This window comes from Anser anser (genome assembly GCF_964211835.1).
Source record: "Anser anser genome assembly, chromosome: 1".
NCBI lineage: Eukaryota > Metazoa > Chordata > Aves > Anseriformes > Anatidae > Anser > Anser anser.
In genome coordinates this window covers 133,776,798-133,794,140 of record NC_139720.1, presented here as the reverse complement: position 1 = coordinate 133,794,140, position 17,343 = coordinate 133,776,798, and the positions used below count along the sequence as shown (strand labels likewise).

The 17,343-nt window shown below is 40.6% G+C and overlaps 1 long non-coding RNA gene across 1 annotated transcript; it reads left to right on the top strand.

The window, feature by feature from the left end:
* Positions 1-840: 840 nt before the first annotated feature.
* On the top strand, positions 841-16,808 carry LOC310894893. The gene is made up of 5 exons (XR_014580264.1): positions 841-966; positions 6,311-6,431; positions 10,886-10,990; positions 13,348-13,427; positions 14,233-16,808. It is a non-coding gene; the product is annotated as an uncharacterized lncRNA (long non-coding RNA).
* The last annotated feature ends 535 nt before the right edge of the window (positions 16,809-17,343 follow it).

Below are 17,343 nucleotides of genomic sequence, written 5' to 3'. Positions count from 1 at the left end.
TGATTTGTTCTTTCGACTGTAGCTCAGCCTGTGCTTTATATCTCATGGGCTTGGGAAGCAGAAGAGCCAGAACTGGAAGAGTTAAGAAGAAAATGCACGGCTGATCAGGTCTCATCCCTCCTTCTTAACAGCTGTCATTTGCAAAGCTGGCAAAAATGGTATTGTGTAGTCCAGGACTAAAGGGAGTTTCCTAGGTCTGGCACCATGCCTTACCATGCAAAATTGACTGGTTTTATGCCGTTCTTTGCTCTCAGTGATCCCTCCAGCTATCACTGGGGGCAAACCCCACTGCAGTCGGTGGGCCTAGCAATTGCACTGATAACAACTCCAGTTACTCAAGGAAGCAGTTAAATGTCAGTCTGTTTAGTAAGGCAACACTGAACAGATGCTAGATCATGAATGCCAGAGTCTGACATATCAAATCCATTGTAAGGCATTGCCTAGTGGAAATTATTGGTACAATAGAAGTAGGAGGGAAAGCTCAGCAAGCAGAAGTGGGGACATAGCGAAAACAAGTTACAAACACAATCCCAAAAGGCTGAGAGTGAAAATGTGTGGACTAAATACCAGTTCGAGAGCTGTAAGCAAGCAGATTCAAGCCAGTAAATAGGAATTCCTCAAGAGTGCATTTACCAGCTTCTTGTTAGTGAAGGGTGACCCATCATACCTAACTGAAAGGATCATTGCCAGAATGTAATTTAAGCTATTCTATTAGGCTTCCATGGCAAGAGCTTGGTAGAGGGGGTGCTGCAGGGGTGGCCTCTGTGAGCAGAGCCCAGCAGCTGCCCCACGTCAGACCAGAGCCAGCTCCAGCCGGCTCCAAATGGGACCTGCTGCTGGCCAGAGCTGAGCCAGGGAGCGACGCTTGTGGGCCTCTGGGAGAGCAGACTGAAGAAAGGGAAAATACCTGCTGCACAACAGAAACTGGGAGAATGAGGAGTGAGAAGCAGCCCTGCAGCCCCCAAGGTCAGTGCAGCAGGAGGGCAGGAGGTGCTCCAGGCAGGCAGCAGCAGTTCCCCTGCGGGCTGTGGAGAGGCCCCTGGTGGAGCAGGCTGTCCCCCTGCACCCATGGGTCCCACACGGAGCAGATCTCCACGCTGCAGCCCGTGGAGGAGCCCCCGGTGGAGCAGGTGGATGTGGCCTGGAGGAGGCTGCGGCCCATGGAGAGCCCCCGCAGGAGCAGGCCCCGGGCCGGAGCTGCAGCCCGTGGAGAGGAGCCCACGCAGGAGCAGGGGTCTGGGGGGAGCTGCCGCCCGTGGGGGACCCGTGCTGGAGCAGTTTGCTCCTGGGGGATGGATGGACCCCGTGGTACGGAGCCGTGTGGGAGCAGTTCTTGAAGAGCTGCTGCCTGTGGGCAGCCCCCGCAGGCTCAGTTCGGGCAGGACGGCATCCCGTGGGAGGGACCCCACGGGGAGCAGGGGCAGGGAGTGACCGTGAGGGAGCGGCGGAGATGAAACATTAGGGACTGACTGCAGCCCCCATTCCCCATTCCCCTGCACTGCTTGGGGGGAGGAGGTGGTAAGAGGGTGGATGGGGAGAGGATGATTTTAGTTTGCATTTAGTTCTCACTGCTGTAGTCTGTTAGTGGTTGGCAATAAATTAAATTAATCTTCCCTGTGCTGAGTCTGCTTTGCCTGTGATAGTAACTGGTGAGTGGTCTCCCTGTCCTTATCTCAACCCACAAGCTTTTTTTTTTCGTCATATTTTCTCCCTTTATTCCTTTGAGGAGAGGATGTGAGAGGGTGGTTGTGGTGGAGCTTAGCTGCCCAACAATGTGAAACTACCACAGCCCTTGCACTCTAAATGCACTCTCAGCAGAAGCAGAGACAAACTTAAGGAGAATTTTACTCGTATATGTATCAGCCAGATATTTTCAAATTCCGTAAAACTGTCAAGGTACAGCCTTTCCCACTATTTAACTGCAGACACACAGACAGAGCCTCATTTGCAGTGCTGTCATAAGGAGCATTTTTCTGGCTTCTCCTTAAAACACGTTCATTCGTATGTATACCACAGAACAGAGTGTTCGTAAGAAATGTTCATCCACTTAGTATGTGTTCATCTACAATTGAATTAGCTGCACTTCAAAGGGCTGAAGTTCTACTCAATAGCAGGATAATATGCTAAAATGTGGTACGTTATTCTTGGAGGATCCCCAAATTTGGATACAGCTCTAACTTTCCAGTTCTGCCATATTCTTTCTTTCTCATTATTACTTTTTTTTTTTCCCTGTGGTGATAAATGCCATAAAGAACCAAACTTCTAAAATCTGAACAGTCTCCCAAAAGACCTATGTAATACATAGTATCCTGAATCCCTTTTGAAGTAGTCCTTGGTGAATAACCCAGTGCAGTTTGCTGTGGCTACACACAATTCTTTGCTAGCTTCAGCTCAATTCCAGTATACTTCCTGTTTAGCAGAATTTGCAATAACCCCAGAGACTCATGAGATCAAGGCAGCATAGCCTAGACTAATATTTAAATATACAATATCTGCCCTGGAATTTAGACAGCAGTCATGTCCTTAAAGTTGCATGTGATTCACAACTAATTGCCATGTTTATAATGGCGTAGTTCATTTAAGCTGATAAAAAATGTGGAATTTAATGAATTCTGTAAGCATTTGTTATCAGTATCTTTTCTAGAAAGAAAGAAAAAAAAAACACTTCCTCATATGAATGGTGTTGTAAAGTAAATGAGTTATAGTTATCTAGATTCAATTTATTGGTATTCTCTGCATAACAGTTTATGTCTTCTTCTGGTTCTTGCTGTGAAATCAGCTGTGAAGGTGATTCATATAACTCTAGACTGTCTTGGCAAGAGGCTGCTTCTTTGTTTTGTTTGTTTTTTGAAAAGAGGGTATTCCCACAGATGATCTAATCATGCAGCTCCGCTCTCACAACATTTCTAGCATTTGTCATTTGTCATGAGATACATCTGAGGAGCATTAGCAGTCTACGGACTCCAGTGAATTATTTTTCATCCTGTTTCCATGACCTCATTTCCATAGAGACCTCTATTTCTCATTATGAGGGTTCTCCCACTTGTTTTCATGCTGTTACATGAGTACTATAGAGGCCTTTCAGCTTGTGCAGTGTTTAATGAGGGAGTTCTGGTTCTAAAATGACAAGTCAACAATGAAAGCTCTATCTTAAAAGCCAGCAAGTGTAAGGAGAAAGTGAGTAATTGCCAAAAAATCCATCTGAATTAGTTCTTGCAAACAAAATTAAGCAATGAGGATTTTAGACAGGCAATGAGAAATAGGATAAACTTAGAAGAAAGTGAGTAGCTATTCAGAATGAGGCACAGGTGAAAGGTAACTTTGGTATTAGAGGTAGAGAAAGATCACCTTGATTCATTTTTCACCTTGATCAGAGCTGAAGCCTACTCCTGGATGTTGGGAGATACACATGTCATCCAGATAACATGCTCAAAGCATGAATAGTGAATTGAGAAGAGTTTTACAACACTGTAGTGTTGCACATCCTCATACATTGGCTAAGTCCAGCTTCAGTATCATTCTGGCCATTTAAAATAAAATCTGTTCCCTAACATAGCAGAGAGTGCCAAAAGCACACTCACACACATTAAGTGCTTCAGTGAGGAGACAGCCAAGAACATATCACAGGAAAATGGATAAATAATGGAAATAATGGCCAGTACTCAATGTGCATCCACTTAGATTAGCTGATCTCCCTTCCAGAACTCTGAAATAATTTCCAGAATATGGAATGACGATTCATGAGCAAAAGTCGCAAATAAAACCAAAGCAGGCAGAGTCAAATGAATAGAAAATCACAAAAATTATACCTATGGCTCTGTAACAAAACCATCCTCAAAACTACAGTCCATGAGTCTTATCTCAACAGTGAGCAAGGATTTGGAAGAAACATTGAATCTGTAACGTGAATGGAAAATGAAAAAGAACGCATGATGGATTTCACAACATTCATTTATGCCAGATTAACGTTTAATAAAATAAACACTGTTTTAGGCTATTCTATAATTGGTCTTAGGTGAAATATTTGATATGATAACCAAAAGGATATTGTAAATTTTACTGGAAAAGAGGGAGTTTATTTCAACAAGTCTGAAACAGCCCTGGAACTTACTATGGAGGCAACAATATGTTATGCTAACAGGGGAACTGTTGAGCTAGAGAAAGTTTATTAGTGGAGTTCCTCAAGGACATATCTTGGAAAAGACTCAGCTTCTTCCTTAATGACATTAGCAAAAAAATCTAGTGAAAAGAGTGGATAACATGCAATTGGAAAATGTTTTGTTGTTGATACAGAAGATGATTGTGATGCAATTAGGGGAGAGGTGGACTAGAATATTTGGAGTTAGAATGGCTCAATAATAAAATAACGAGTAATAAAAATATAGGATTTGAACCACAGGATTAACTATCATGAATAACGTATTCGTCAGTTAAGAGCAATGGTGAAGGAAAAAGAACTGTATACGTCTGTTGATCACAGGATGGGTATGACCATTAGTGGGATGTGGCAATGAAGAGGATAAATGGAGTCCTCAGGTACAGAAGGAGAGCATTTCCAGCACAGACAGGGAATGATGGATAGTACTGTATAGGTCACAGTGAAATGTCATCTAGGAAACCATGTGACATTTTGGTTACCATTGCTGAGGAAAGATTAACTAAGACAGAAACAAATGTAGGGAGGAACTACTAGGCTGATCAGGAGAATGAACAGTCTGCCCTAGAAACAGACTGATTGTTTCACAGACTACTACTGATAAATTAGGATGCAGCACAGATTTAAGCTACCATGGCTAGTTTGTTTCTGAAACCTAATTTAGTTCCAATGTCTCTGCATTGTGCTACAGTCAGTACAATGTGGACATAGCCTAAAAGGGAAAAAAAAAATTGTAGTACCGCAAAGGGGATGCTGATTTAAGTTAAAGCACAACATGAGTGCAAGAACAGTATGTGCACGTATATTCATTAAGTTTGTTTTCATTTAACACACAGAGCTCTCAGACTCCAGGCACAGTGGCAGCCAGGTAAAGCACTGTGAGAAGATTGAGTGTGTTTTCGTGGCTGGACTCTACAATGGTTTTCTGCAATACCAGAGGATAGGAACTGCATTACAGAAGACAGAATCACAGAATCATCTAGGTTGGAAGAGACCTCCAAGATCACCTAGTCCAACCTCTGACCTAACACTAACAAGTCCTCCACTAAACCAGATCACTAAGCTCTACATCTAAACGTCTCTTAAAGACCTCCAGGGATGGTGACTCAACCACCTCCCTGGGCAGTCCATTCCAACGCCTAACAACCCTTTCAGTAAAGAAGTTCTTCCTAATACCCAACCTAAACCTCCCCTGGTACAACTTCAGCCCATTCCCCCTTGTCCTGTCACCAGGCACGTGGGAGAATAGACCAACCCCCACATCGCTACAGCCTCCTTTAAGGTACCTATAGAGAGCGATGAGGTCGCCCCTGAGCCTCCTCTTCTCCAGGCTGAACAATCCCAGCTCCCTCAGCCGCTCCTCGTAAGCCTTGTTCTCCAGACCCCTCACCAGCCTTGTCGCCCTTCTCTGGACTCTCTCGAGCACCTCCATGTCCTTCTTGTAGCGAGGGGCCCAAAACTGAACACAGTACTCGAGGTGCAGCCTCACCAGAGCCGAGTAGACCTGACATACTCCAACTTTTAAGATTTGGTGTGGCCTTCTACTGCCTTGTTAAAATTCATTTATTACGGTAAAAAGAAGTAAAGTATAATAGTTCTTACTTGTGGGAAATTGATAGTTCATGCTCTCAGCAGCTTTTCACAGCAACTTCCCAGAAAATATCAGCCCATAACCATCTTAAGGAACTGCTCCTATCCCAATATTTCTAAATATAGAAAAGAAGTCTCACTAGTTACAAGTCTTTCTCTCTAAGGACTTTGATACAATGGAATTTTTCAAAAATAGAAAATGGGATCACATGATAAAATACTTGGCAATATCTTTATAAGAAATATTTATACATTCTGATTATGTCATAACAATGGTATAATAGTTAGGCTTTGCACTGCTGTAGGAGAGTAATAAAAATTAAGATTATACCTCATGGAAATTTTTATTCTTTCACTAAATATCTAAATTTTTTAAATTGTCAGTTACCATCTTTTTTTGTGTCTTCATCCACCTTTATTTTGTACATTATAATTCTTTTAGTACTGAAGTTTTTAACTATATAATACAGTGTACATCTTTCTGTCATAAGAAAAGACTTTTACTTCAGCTGTGGTAGTACTTATGGATATCAAGCAAGTATTAATTCCCTTTTCAATCACTAGATGCTCTACAGACAGCAGAAAAGCAGGTCCTTTCCTGAGAGCTCACCACCCAAGATTTAGGTGATGTGCAGGGTGGAATAAACAGGCCAAAAGAGGGATGGACGACTGGGTAACAACAGAGGTATGCACTTACATTATTACTCTAATAATTCACTGTATTAAATTATTTCAGTATGCTTCATCAAATCTAATAACTCATTCATATATTTTCAATGTTAATAGTTAAGTATTAACAGTTCAATTTGACCCTGAAAGAATAAGAAAATAGTATGGAGTATCAGCTTCTACCTCCAACACTTAAGAGTGCAGAGCTGGGAAATATGTATTAAGGCACATTCTCACATCATACACTGACTACTTTTGCCTGAGATATTTTAGCTGAAAAAGGTACCAAAAAATTCTTTGTTGATGTTATCAAATTAATTGAATCACTCAGATAGAAGGCACCATTCCTATAGGAGCAGCAATGTTTATATTATGGCCAAAAAAATGGAGAATTTAATTTCTACCCTGTATCCTTCTCTCCCTCTTGCTGCCTCCCTCCCAGCCATCGAGTGCCTGTGATCTCGCCTAGAATTTGAGTCTTGCTTGATTTACCAAATAAGGAGGAATGGGGGGCAATTTTACCCTCTTAGTGCACATGATACACTGTGACACAAGGATGAGAGCTGGAGAAGATGTGGAATCTGCGCTGACCCTTAGGCCGCAGACTGAATGTTGCATTACTGAGTATCAGCTGGGCCTCTAGGGTGACTGCATCAGAAGAAACACAAACAGCAGAATCCACTGTGACAGAAAATAGCATATCAGATCTGAAATTAAAAACTGAATCTGTAGAAGCTCTTTACAGGAGTGGGTGGTTTTATCCTGGCTTTGCTTTCAGACATGAAAATCCTTTGCTGCATGAAATTATTGGGTGAGCCTGAGCACAGTCAGGATATAAAAACATATTTTATGGATATAAAAACATATTTTTCTATAGTATTCTTAGCTTATGTAGGTGCTTTGGGGTTGTTTTGTTTGGGAGTTTTCTGTTTGTTTTTTGGTTGTTTGGTTGTTTTGTTTTTTTTTTATTTGTTTGCTTTTTTTTACATTTAAAGTGTGCTCTGATTGTGTCTCACTTGAGGACAAGAAAATTCTTTTGCATGAATTTTGCATGCTTTATGTACCTTATTCTCTTACACACTTTCTTGTGGCATGGTCATCACATCATTCCTTAAGTCCCCTCAAACAGTGCCTTAAAAATCTTAAGTAACAACTGTCAGGAGCTCACCCAGCGAGACAGCAGAGAGAGCAGGAAGACCAAAAGCAATTAAACTTGTAGGTAAAGACAAAAACAATCTAAAAGAGGTAGGGGAAAGAAAAAAAAAAAAGTGATGCAAAAGCAGTCACTCACCACCTCCCACAGGCAGACTCAAGCTCACCTAGTCTCTGAGAAAAGGCCACCTTGGTAGCCAATCTGTCCCCTCCTTCTTCCCCTAGCCCAGTTTATTGCATTGGAGTATGATGTTACGTGGTACTGAATATCCCTTGGGCCAGTCTGGGTCAGTTGTCCCAGCTGTGTTCTCTCCCTATCATGCCCACCCACAGCCTACGAGCTGAGGGAACAGAGTGGAAAAATAAAGCTGTGACGTGGTGTTCAGCAACTATTGAGCAATAGCCAAAATATCCGTGTATTATCAAAAGTATTTTAGGCACAAATCCAAAACACAGCACCATATGGGCTGCTGTTAGCCCCATCCCAGACCTAGCAGGGGGAGAGAGTTGCGAGTAGCTCTTGTCTTGCTCCAGTAACCCCATGGTAATGAACACTGTAAGCTGGAGCATTTTTTGGATGCGATTTTCTGGAAGACAACTTCCAGCTCAGTTTCATCTGAAAGAAGTCCAGTTCATACAACCCTGAACCAGTCTGCAGTTTGAACAAAAGCCTGGCAAATGGCTCAAAAGTGCACAGAGCATCTGAACTAAAACAGTGATGTGGAAAGCAGTGAGTGAGCACCCAACTGTCGGCCAGCCTGCCGCCAGAAATTCGTACCTCCTGTGAGGAACAGTACAGCAAGGCACGCGGTAGGATTTCCTGAAGCTGCAGTCCCTGGGCTGGGTATCAGCCACCATGCAGGTGGATGTTTGTACTGGAAAGCAGATTGCTAATGCGACCGTGAGCTGAACGGTGCTGCTGTCCCCGACAGAGCAGCAGGATTCACCAGCAGCGGGACAGGTCGAACTACTGGAAATAGTGTCAAAGAAGCATTACATGTGAAAAATTTATATACTTTCAGTAGGCTAGAAAATGAAAGTAACTCCAGGACAAGTTATGATATAGAAAAGACAACTTTTCTATCTTCAGATTTTTTGCCAGCTCTGTCAGGAAAGCAGCACTTGGTGCCGGGTGGGAGAATGGGCTCCAAAGGCAGGGCAGTGCCACTGGAGGGAGGTCTCCTTGCAGGGCGACAAGATGCATGAGCTACGTTGCGTACAAACATATTGCTGGAGAGCTGCAAAGTGTTTTGCTTTGTTTTTCCTGTGGGTATATATGAAGAGAACTTTCTGTTACAATATAGGTTCTTTATGAGAAATAATTAGGCACAGAAAGGGCCCAAGGGAAGCCAGAGAGAGATAATCTAACCCAGGGATGTCCCATTGCAATTAGGAATTTGCAGAGACTGTGTACATGCTAATGAGCATCTTCTCTGTTACCACTTCATTTCTGATAAGCCCAGTGCCTTAAACCAGAAAAAGAATTTCTTTATACTTTTCTACTTAGAAAATTATTTTTTAGCCTATAAAAGGAAGAAAAGAAGAAGGATATTAAAATAAAACAATAGAGACAAAAAATAAAAAATCCCTAATGTAAGCTATAATACAAAGATGTAAGGGAGAAAAAAAATAAAGTAGTTTGGTTCTTGTTGTTGGGCAGGATTTTTACTTTTTAATCCCAATGTTATTGCCTTTTTTTTTTTTTTGAATAGTTCAGTAATCTCACTAGAATTTTTCCTCTATAAAATGCCAAGGATTGTACCCAAGGTATCTCACATCTTTTCCTATTACACCAGAGGGAGAGGCTGAATCATACTAAAAGAAGTTTCTTGCCTTATTAGGACATGAGAGTCTCATATAAAGAGACATGAGCCGGTAGGAATAGCTAGCCCTAATACCTGCTACATGTTTCCCATTACTGCAGCACATCCAGCTAACTGTAGACTGTTAAAAAAAAAAAAAAAAAAAAAACACCCTATGGGGGGGGGGAAAGCTATGCCACTAATGAGGTCATTTCTTTTTGATGTATGTCAATAAATAAAGAAGGAAAAACATAAATAACATGTTTCTGTATATTAACCTCTTTTGAAGGAGGATTATGTTTTAAGTGTGCTTAAGATATTTCTCAAATGCCCTTTAGCATTTTTACGGTGACATAAGGCACTTAAGGCTGGATTGCAAGCTGATTGCTACAGACAGAAAGACTGCCGTTGCCACTGTCTGGCGTCTTAGATGTGGATTACGAGCTCTTCAGTGCAGTGACCTTGATGATGTTTTGTGTCCATATAGATCAGGCACCATAATTTTGTTTTCTTTCTAAAGATATAGTTAAAAAGGAAGCACAGATCTAATGGATGTCAGTTTCTCCTAAATAATGACTATCTCTAAAAGCTAAAAGGAAAAAAAAAAAAAAAAAAGGAAGAAAACAAGAATGAAAAGAAAAACAAAAGGAATAAAAAAGAGGGAATAGTATAACTGAAGGGAAAAAAAAAAAAAACTTTTTATTAGCTCACGCAAATCCTGTGCTCCTACTGCCGATCATATTGGTAGAGCTGCCACCTGTCAGGCTGGAGAGGCAGTAAAGTACAAAGTGAGATATTAAGGATGTCAGAAAAGTGTTTACAGCTACCAGCCGTGTATGCTCATCTGCACAAAGGCAAGAATAGAAGCTTGGTTTTGATGAAACCCATACTGATTAGGAAAATAGCTTCAGCTGCTCAGAGTAGACAGGAGAGACAGTTTTAAATGAAGCCTCAAAAGAGCCTTTCAGCTGATGCAAATAATTAAGACTTCGCATGACAGTTCTTAGCAAATGCCATGGTTGTGCTGCACCTTGCCCACACCCTAGAGCAGGATGCATTGCAATGAATGTAAGGAGTGTATTAAGAACTGCAGCTCTTCCTTTATGTGTCCGCTTGACTGTTTTCCTGGTTAAAAATAATAGCGTGTGTACTTCACAGTACTTTTAATATTGAATACATCACAGCGATGTTTTACAGCCCAGTTACCACTCTGTTGAGAGCAAATAATGAAGCATTTGTTTCTTGTTTTGTTGCCGTGTTATTAGGACTTGAGGGAAGAGCTAGTAATGGGGGATTTTTTGCTGTATGTGATAAGTAGAGGCTTGAACCATCTTTCATAAACTGTTTTTGCTTTGCAAAATACCCCTCTTCTTACCTTTCTATCCCTTTTGTGCTTTTTGCTCTTCATGCAACAAGAGTAATGAGAAGGAAACATCCTGATATATAGCCAGCCTGAATAATGCCATCAATCACTCCAGCCTTCAAAGTCTGACCGCACATCTGTTTTTTTCCCTAGCTTTTCCCCAGATTTCACCACCTCTTTGGAGGCCTGGGTCAGCACCACCGTCTGCTGCCAGCCCTCCCAGCGTGCACGAGCCATCCCTGCTCCCAAGATACTGAGGTAATTCCCTGACCAAGCTGAAGAAGAAGGGAGGAGCGTAAATATCCTCAAGGGCAAGAAAGTGCCCAGATTTTTCTTATCCTTATCTGGCACCCCCTTCTAAGAGGGGAGGAGGGATGCTGGCTCCTTTGGCACTGTGGGTGCATGTTTCAGACCAAGAGGAGTTTGTGCAGGGAAAGTGAGGCATTTCTGTGGGCAGCCGCTCTGGCTGCAGTCAGCCGTGACTGTGAAAAGTGCCACGCTTGTTTCTTCTGTCCCCGCTGCCAGGGAATGACTTTCCCTTCTATTTCGTAACCCTAGGCTGACAGACATCATTTTGTAGGATGTTTCCGGCTAAATAATCAGGAAGGATATGAACCTGTTGCTGTCAGTAGAGCATGTGTACATGCATGAGTACAAGCATCTGTCTCCAGCTCCGCCTCACCACCCTCGCGGGACTCCCCCTCCTGACCCCCTCCATCGGCACCTGCCATGGATGGGAGCAGCCTTCCTTTGGTTCTCCCTCATCACCCCTTTCTTCCTCCTTGCTTCCTCAGGAAGCAGACTGTTCCTCGGGTTTATTTTTTCTTCCGTAGTCAACCTCTCCATTGGTTTTGACCAGTCATACTCATCGATGCATTGTATCCCCATCGGGCACCCTGAATTCATCAGGGAGGACAGAAAATCCCATTTCCAGTGCGTAACTTCCTCTCTCCCATCGTAACAAGTTTTCACCCAAACTTCCCCAGCTGTATCTCTAAATTTACCATTCCTGTCTTCAGCAGGGCAGTGTTTCATAGAAATTTAGTTCCAGAAAATCTCTGTCATGAATAATAGATTCCTTAAATTATTCATATAGGCATTTCCACTATCTCTTCTGTTGGGGTCAAGATGTTAGACTAAACAGAGCAATGACTTGCTGTAACATACTCAGAGTGCCTTTTATCATGCTTCTGTTTGGTTTTGGTTTTCTCCCCAGTCTTTCTTTTGAAAGTAAACACGATTATGTTTGGAGCCCAAATTATATTGACAAAGCACAATATAGTTGCTTTTGTTTGTTGTTGCCATTTTCTCTAATTTATTTGTATTTCTTAAGAGTATCATAACGGTTTGATAACCCCCTGGTGATTATCTTGACAGGAACTTTTGTTGTTAATTTGGTACTGTTTACAGATTATATTCCCTTATAGACTTTTCACTCAATTATAGGAAGATACCAAGAACATATAGAATTAAATCCAAGCAATTTGCTTTAGCCCAGCGTGGTAAATAATAACTAGATGTTTTATCAGAGATCAAATGCTAGCTGCTGAGCTGGGGAAATTAAACTAATTACAATTCTGATGTTTTTAAGAAGAACACAGACTTTCTCTCATGCCATCTTTCTTGGGACTGGATGTAATCAGATCTCTTTGACTTCTGAACCTCCTCTTCCCATTTCCTACAGATCCTCGAAACAGCTCAGTGGAAATATACTTCAAACAGCAATCATTTCTGAGGGTGCTGAAAATGATGCTTACAGTGTGGGGCAAGGATTATGCTGAAGGCACTGGGGAAAATTATTTCTATCAGGATTATTTTTCTTTCAAGTACATATTTCAGACCTTTGTAATAAGCAAGAAGGTCCACCATCCGAATTTGCTAGTGCAAATTATTCTGAAAGCTGGTTAGAGGTGGAAGGAAGGGAATATTTTTCTACTTTGCTAGGATCTGAAATAAATTGCAGTAAATAAAACAAAACAAACAACAATAACAAATCCAGTACAAGTTGCTCCCATTCACGTTAGAAGTACAGCAATTGTTGATTATAGATGAATTGCTAAGAACATTGTTTTCATTTCAGCATGTAAGAAGTAGGCGTGCGTACCTTTTCCATTTCCATTTGAAAAAATATATCGTGCTGACAATCTAAAGAATTATAGAGATGGTATTATATTAAATGGTCCCTTTATTCTGTTTCTGGGTCCAGTGGTTTCCCCAAAATGTCTGTACGTGTTCTGAAGGTGTCTAGAATAATAATACTCCTCTTCTTTGTCTTTTTGTATGTACTAATTTCATACCCTTTTACATAAAAAAAAAATCTGCAGAAAGTTATCATACAGATACTGATCTGAATACCGAGATGAGACTGGGAAGACAGCTGTTCAATGAAGTAGCAAAGTGTTACCTTAGCAACCTGCTGTCATAAGCCTGGCTATCTTAATATCTCCAAAGAGGTACAGTCTTTGGTAGGGAGCATTGTAAATAAATAAAGGGCGAGTCGACAGGAAGTACTGTGAGTAATCTTTTTATACTATCTGCTATTGATAGTGTCAGTATCTCATTCCTTCTTTATCCTGAGCAAAATAGTTCAACTGTCATGTGGCTCACTCTTGCAGGTAAAGGGTGCTTCAGAGCAACTACTGAAGAAGTCATGACCGTGGATGTGAGCAGGACCGTCCTGCACACACAGCTGAAGGTATTGTGACCAAATACCCCTCCTCTTTCAGAGTTACCTGATGCTGTAAAAGGCCCCAGTGACTTCAGGGATTTGCAGTTGCACCATAAGGTAAAAACCAAACATTTAGGACCCACTCAAGTCTGACACTGGAAGCTAAGAATTATGATCCATGTCACTGGTAACAACACCTATTTTTATTTGCATAATTCTTCTCCTTATGTTTCTCAGTCACTTGCTAATCTGACAGGTCTTAATTACTGCAGCTAAATATATTCTTGTGCTCAAAAATTTCCTGAAATGGTTTATTAATAATTCTATGGTCTCTATAAAAAACATTTCTGCGATGATTTTGTTTGCAAAAATCCAAGATTCAGAAGTTCCTTAAAGAACACAGATTCCTTAAAGAGCACATCTTTTTTCTTGAGGAAAAAAGGAGGTGAAAAAAGATGGAACTTCTTCCATCGTTCTCTAGTATTTTTCTCCTAAGTGGATTTGCATGGTACATTAAACTAAATGGTATTGACTTCATGTTCAGTCTAGACCTTTGAAGTATACGGGATGCTGTTAGATATTAAGCATTTATGCTGAATCAGATGCCTTGTTTTTGCTGCACCTCTGAGTTGGGCAATGTACCATGAACAATAAAGAGATGCACGTACCAAAAATAATTGTATGGAAGTTCCTGGGGATGGGAGCCTAGAGACCAGTCTCATTACCGCAGATTTAGAATTATACTTTGACATAATTCAGAACTCCTATTATTAAGCAAGGCCTAATAACATTTTCCCAGAAAGCATTCAGATTTTGTTCTCGATATTTTCAGAAAGCTGCCTGGAGAGATGTCTGAAAGGTGAATGCCAGCCAGTCATGCTGTCAGTGCAGCAGCCCAGAGCCTGCCAGAAGCTCCCACCAGCCCCATCCTCAGCCACCCTCTGCCTGCCATCATCCTTCACGTCTCCTCATGTACATCATGATGTACCACATCAACTCTTTCTTACCCCTTTACTCTGCCTTTCAAACATTGCCTTGTATGCACAGTTTACTTGCATAGCGTTCCTTGCATTTCTACCACCCACTGATAGGTGTTTCCTTGTTAGAGATCCTTCACTATTTCCCTTTTCACATACAGTTAAAATACCTGAAAATCTATCTGTTATGGAGCAGCAGATAACGACCTCCAAATGACCCGTACAATGTTTATTGTCACGTTTTGATTATTTGTGCACCTTGCTGGAGAAATGACAGTCAAAAAGGGATTGCTGAATCAGATAAAAAATAAGTGACTGCAGCATAAAACATTTGCAAATAGCTTTTTGTGCAACAAAGAAAGTGCAAAAATATGGCAGATAATGCTCCTAATTAGCTCCTTGGATTAATTAAAATAGAAGTTTAAATGTATGGTAACCTTTTGGAAAAGAAAAAGAAAGAGAGAAAAAGGAAAAGAAAGTAGATTGTAAACTTAGTATTCCAAAACAGAACTATTTATATTACGTAATGTCTAGGAGGGATGGCATGTATGAAATATGTTTGGAATTATGTAGCATCTATAGTGTAGTTTAAAAGCCAATAATAAGATTTAACTAAAGAACAATTCTGTAAAAGCTAGAGAAATGCCCTGGATTCTTGCACCAGCACATATCTCTACTGTATTCATTTGGTGAGTCACCACTGCATGCAATAGCAGCTTCTAAGTGGAAACCCAGGGAAATCAGTGTGCATTATCCACCGTACTGAATACTGAAGCAGCAGTTACTAGAGATCACTAAATAAGCAAACAAATAATGCTGTTATATAGCTAGCACAGGATTGTGTATTTCCATTTCCATCTAAAAGAAAAAATAACAAAATTATTTAGTGGAAGAGTATTTGAAAGAAGTTCCTGAAATGATTTGAACAGACAGATAACAATTGCATCAGCCAGTATGTAGAGAGAAAATATGTTTGCATTAATATTGGATTTTGCTGTTTTTACTGATTCTGAAATAAAATGAAGTTGTAAAAATTCTTCCAATTGCTTTACTGAGTGCATTTTTAAACAATGTCAGCTTTGCTGAACTTAACACATCTTGCTTAAGTTATAGATTTAGAACCACTGCCTCCAAGAAACAAAAAACATTTTCCTTATTGTGTGGTTTGTAATATTACAAATTTAGATCTTCTGTATCGACAGCTTTCATCTCTATAAAAACACATTCACAATATAGATAAACAGCTTCTAAGGCTGCTAAGGCTTCCAAGATAAAAACCTTCAGCTGATGATTCTTCTTTGTAAAAGTACCTCTGAGGCTCAAATGAAAGCTACCCATCCTTATTTGTCTCACTGATAGCCTTTGGGACGGCTCTGGGGCAACCCTTTAGTTATCCTTGGAAAATCCCAGCTTGACTGGCGTGGGCTAGCACAAGATCCAGCCTTGAAGGCCCCCTCTCTCCTACAGGTTTGCAACAGCATTGCAGGGCCAACATCCAGCTGCCTACAGGGGCTCACATCCCCTATTTACACGTGAATTTGTCCACTTCCCACAGTCAGCACCTGTATTTTATTATACACTGTTGAGGGCCTTAGTAACAAAATGTAATTCCCCATGCAACCATGGATCAGCTTAATTGCTTGTTTTCCCTGAACAGCAAGTTTTACCCAAGATTTAGTTTGAATCCATGACATCTACTTTAAAAAAAAAAAAAATTTACATAACAGGTCAGGAGTCCATCCCTCCCAGTTTGCAAAATACAACTGGTCAAGCAGTGCCCACTTATAATCGTATTCTGAGGCTGAACAAATGAGCATTTTTAAAGTAGTTATTGTGACTACCGATTCTGCTCCACCCTGATTCCTTCATTTAAGTGTTATCTCGTGAAATGTTTTGGAGGGATCAGTATATTACTCTGATATTAGCGAGACAAACAAGTAGCATGCTCAAAAACATAACAAATTTGTTAATGCTAAGCTGACTGGCATTACCAAATTGCACTCTTTTATTATTTATAAAGGGACATTTATACTGGCCCCTCCACTATTGTCTGAGATAACTAACAGGCTTACAATTGCCTCCGCATTGCATTTATTCACTGAAATTCAGGTATAACATTAACTGTTGTTTTTTTCGTAAGGTATTTTAAAATGAACATTAATGATTGACAGGGTTCCCTGTGCAGTTCTTCCAGTACCCTAGCTACCTAAATAAAAAATTAGTAAGCAGCAAACATTTATGAAACCAAGTTTCAGTGAAGAAAGGTAATTATTACCAAGAAAGGTAATAAGCAGGTTTTGATGCATAAACTTGGTTTTTTTTCAGACCTATCTTTTCAGTGAAAAATATCCATCTTCCTCCAAAGTAATTTATGTTGATAGACTGTAATATCATTTTACAAGAAAAATACGTGGAAAAAAAATAAGAAAGAAAAGAAAAGAAAAGTAGAAGAAAAACATGAAATATTTACCTCAGAGATTTTTTCTTGATTATTTTATGGCTAGTATAGGAGTCTGGTGAAGTGATGTGCTTTGGAGCTACTCTTTGAAGCTTTCAGCAGCAAGTGGCTTCCTCTCCAGCACGTGTTTTAAATGTTTTGCTGGACTGTAGTCCACCTGCATAGAACTGTGCTGTCCTTTTTACCCTTTCAATATTTTAAACATTTGACCTGCTTTCCTTCCTGCAGTTTTGCTTCCTAGAATGTTCTTGAAATAATTATGTAAATGTCATCTTAATGCATTTTCTCTGCCATGAGCATTTTCAGCCTCCTTATGATGTTATCTTTTCAGAATGCCAGAAAAATGTGAACCAGATGTGCTGAGCACAAAATACCACAGCAGGGATTTCCCTCACAGCAATCACGATATGGAAGTTCTCGGAGGCTCACCGCGAAGTAGCAGGGCTATTTTTAGTAACAGGAATATAACATAGGTAATAGAGTTTGAAGTATACTAGGTATATATTCA